A 4,541-nucleotide genomic window follows, 5' to 3' on the forward strand; every position below is an offset into this window, starting at 1 on the left:
CCCTCACCCTTGGAATAGCTCAATGAGGATGAGAGCTGGCTACAGGTTTGATGATAGCAAAAGCACTTAAAATTCAAATGCAACAAAATAAAGTCGCTCTGACGCCGCCGTTAAGGGCTGCGTCCGTTATCACGCTGATCTGATAAATTACAGTAAAAAAACGTAAACTTTATCGTTTTTTTGGCGCACTTATTTCATCGCCCGTTCCTACGTGCCGCCGTTCAGCACAGCATCCGTTATCACGCTCATCTGATGAATTACGGAAAAAAAACGTAAACTTTATAGTTTTTTTGGCGCACTTATTTCATCGCCCGTTCCTACGTGCCGCCGTTCAGCACAGCATCCGTTATCACGCTCATCTGATGAATTACGGAAAAAAAACGTAAACTTTATAGTTTTTTTGGCGCGCTTATTTCACCGCCCGTTCCTACGCGCCGCCATTCAGCGCAGCGTCCGTTATCACGCTCATCTGATGAATTACAGAAAAAAAACGTAAACTTTATAGTTTTTTTGGCGCGCTTATTTCACCGCCCGTTCCTACGCGCCGCCGTTCAGCGCAGCGTCCGTTATCACCCTCATCTGATGAATTACGGAAAAAAAACGTAAACTTTATAGTTTTTTTGGCGCGCTTAATTCACCGCCCGTTCCTATGCGCCGCCGTTCAGCGCAGCGTCCGTTATCACGCTCAATGAGGATGAGAGCTGGCTACAAGTGCCTCCAGGGCGACACGTAGCCAGCCCTCACCCTTGGAATAGCTCAATGAGGATGAGAGCTGGCTACAGGTGCCTCCAGGGCGACCCCTAGCCAGCCCTCACCCTTGGAGCAGCTCAATGAGGATGAGAGCTGGCTACAGGTGCCTCCAGGGCGACCCCTAGCCAGCCCTCACCCTTGGAGCAGCTCAATGAGGATGAGAGCTGGCTACAGGTGCCTCCAGGGCGACCCCTAGCCAGCCCTCACCCTTGGAGCAGCTCAATGAGGATGAGAGCTGGCTACAGGTGCCTCCAGGGCGACCCCTAGCCAGCCCTCACCCTTGGAGCAGCTCAATGAGGATGAGAGCTGGCTACAGGTGCCTCCAGGGCGACCCCTAGCCAGCCCTCACCCTTGGAATAGCTGAATGAGGATGAGAGCTGGCTACAGGTTTGATGATAGCAAAAGCACTTAAAATTCAATCTGCAACAAAATAAAGTCGCTCTGACGCCGCCGTTAAGGGCTGCGTCCGTTATCACGCTGATCTGATAAATTACAGAAAAAAAACGTAAACTTTATCGTTTTTTTGGCGCACTTATTTCATCGCCCGTTCCTACGTGCCGCCGTTCAGCACAGCATCCGTTATCACGCTCATCTGATGAATTACGGAAAAAAAGCGTAAACTTTATAGTTTTTTTGGCGCGCTTATTTCACCGCCCGTTCCTACGCGCCGCCATTCAGCGCAGCGTCCGTTATCACGCTCATCTGATGAATTACGGAAAAAAAACGGAAACTTTATAGTTTTTTTGGCGCGCTTATTTCACCGCCCGTTCCTACGCGCCGCCGTTCAGCGCAGCGTCCGTTATCACCCTCATCTGATGAATTACGGAAAAAAAACGTAAACTTTATAGTTTTTTTGGCGCGCTTATTTCACCGCCCGTTCCTATGCGCCGCCGTTCAGCGCAGCGTCCGTTATCACGCTCAATGAGGATGAGAGCTGGCTACAAGTGCCTCCAGGGCGACACGTAGCCAGCCCTCACCCTTGGAATAGCTCGATGAGGATGAGAGCTGGCTACAGGTGCCTCCAGGGCGACCCCTAGCCAGCCCTCACCCTTGGAGCAGCTCAATGAGGATGAGAGCTGGCTACAGGTGCCTCCAGGGCGACCCCTAGCCAGCCCTCACCCTTGGAGCAGCTCAATGAGGATGAGAGCTGGCTACAGGTGCCTCCAGGGCGACCCCTAGCCAGCCCTCACCCTTGGAGCAGCTCAATGAGGATGAGAGCTGGCTACAGGTGCCTCCAGGGCGACCCCTAGCCAGCCCTCACCCTTGGAGCAGCTCAATGAGGATGAGAGCTGGCTACAGGTGCCTCCAGGGCGACCCCTAGCCAGCCCTCACCCTTGGAGCAGCTCAATGAGGATGAGAGCTGGCTACAGGTGCCTCCAGGGCGACCCCTAGCCAGCCCTCACCCTTGGAGCAGCTCAATGAGGATGAGAGCTGGCTACAGGTGCCTCCAGGGCGACCCCTAGCCAGCCCTCACCCTTGGAATAGCTCAATGAGGATGAGAGCTGGCTACAGGTTTGATGATAGCAAAAGCACTTAAAATTCAATCTGCAACAAAATAAAGTCGCTCTGACGCCGCCGTTAAGGGCTGCGTCCGTTATCACGCTGATCTGATAAATTACAGAAAAAAAACGTAAACTTTATCGTTTTTTTGGCGCACTTATTTCATCGCCCGTTCCTACGTGCCGCCGTTCAGCACAGCATCCGTTATCACGCTCATCTGATGAATTACGGAAAAAAAACGTAAACTTTATAGTTTTTTTGGCGCGCTTATTTCACCGCCCGTTCCTACGCGCCGCCATTCAGCGCAGCGTCCGTTATCACGCTCATCTGATGAATTACGGAAAAAAAACGTAAACTTTATAGTTTTTTTGGCGCGCTTATTTCACCGCCCGTTCCTACGCGCCGCCGTTCAGCGCAGCGTCCGTTATCACCCTCATCTGATGAATTATGGAAAAAAAACGTAAACTTTATAGTTTTTTTGGCGCGCTTATTTCACCGCCCGTTCCTATGCGCCGCCGTTCAGCGCAGCGTCCGTTATCACGCTCAATGAGGATGAGAGCTGGCTACAAGTGCCTCCAGGGCGACACGTAGCCAGCCCTCACCCTTGGAATAGCTCAATGAGGATGAGAGCTGGCTACAGGTGCCTCCAGGGCGACCCCTAGCCAGCCCTCACCCTTGGAGCAGCTCAATGAGGATGAGAGCTGGCTACAGGTGCCTCCAGGGCGACCCCTAGCCAGCCCTCACCCTTGGAGCAGCTCAATGAGGATGAGAGCTGGCTACAGGTGCCTCCAGGGCGACCCCTAGCCAGCCCTCACCCTTGGAGCAGCTCAATGAGGATGAGAGCTGGCTACAGGTGCCTCCAGGGCGACCCCTAGCCAGCCCTCACCCTTGGAGCAGCTCAATGAGGATGAGAGCTGGCTACAGGTGCCTCCAGGGCGACCCCTAGCCAGCCCTCACCCTTGGAGCAGCTCAATGAGGATGAGAGCTGGCTACAGGTGCCTCCAGGGCGACCCCTAGCCAGCCCTCACCCTTGGAGCACCTCAATGAGGATGAGAGCTGGCTAAAGGTGCCTCCAGGGCGACCCCTAGCCAGCCCTCACCCTTGGAGCAGCTCAATGAGGATGAGAGCTGGCTACAGGTGCCTCCAGGGCGACCCCTAGCCAGCCCTCACCCTTGGAATAGCTCAATGAGGATGAGAGCTGGCTACAGGTTTGATGATACCAAAAGCACTTAAAATTCAATCTGCAACAAAAAAAAGTCGCTCTGACGCCGCCGTTAAGGGCTGCGTCCGTTATCACGCTCATCTGATAAATTACAGAAAAAAAACGTAAACTTTATCGTTTTTTTGGCGCACTTATTTCACCGCCCGTTCCTACGTGCCGCCGTTCAGCACAGCATCCGTTATCACGCTCATCTGATGAATTACGGAAAAAAACGTAAACTTTATAGTTTTTTTGGCGCGCTTATTTCACCGCCCGTTCCTACGCGCCGCCATTCAGCGCAGCGTCCGTTATCACGCTCATCTGATGAATTACGGAAAAAAAACGTAAACTTTATAGTTTTTTTGGCACGCTTACTTCACCGCCCGTTGCTACGCGCCGCCGTTCAACGCAGCTTCCGTTATCACGCTCATCTAATGAATTATGGAAAAAAAACGTACACTTTATAGCTTTTTTGGCGCGCTTATTTCACCGCCCGTTCCTACGCGCCGCCGTTCAGCGCAGCTTCCGTTATCACGCTCATCTGATGAATTACGGAAAAAAAACGTAAATTTTATAGTTTTTTTGGCGCGCTTATTTCACCGCCCGTTCCTACGCGCCGCCGTTCAGCACAGCGTCCGTTATCACCCTCATCTGATGAATTACGGAAAAAAAACATAAACTTTATAGTTTTTTTGGCGCGCTTATTTCACCGCCCGTTCCTATGCGCCGCCGTTCAGCGCAGCGTCCGTTATCACGCTCAATGAGGATGAGAGTTGGCTACAGGTGCCTCCAGGGCGACACGTAGCCAGCCCTCACCCTTCGAATAGCTCAATGAGGATGAGAGCTGGCTACAGGTGCCTCCAGGGCGACCCCTAGCCAGCCCTCACCCTTGGAGCAGCTCAATGAGGATGAGAGCTGGCTACAGGAGCCTGTAGGGCGACCCCTAGCCAGCCCTCACCCTTGGAGCAGCTCAATGAGGATGAGAGCTGGCTACAGGTGCCTCCAGGGCGACCCCTAGCCAGCCCTCACCCTTGGAGCAGCTCAATGAGGATGAGAGCTGGCTACAGGTGCCTCCAGGGCGACCCCTAGC

Source organism: Phyllobates terribilis, unplaced genomic scaffold (assembly GCF_046119375.1).
Source record: "Phyllobates terribilis strain yellow unplaced genomic scaffold, ASM4611937v1 Scaffold_131__1_contigs__length_4997060, whole genome shotgun sequence".
NCBI lineage: Eukaryota > Metazoa > Chordata > Amphibia > Anura > Dendrobatidae > Phyllobates > Phyllobates terribilis.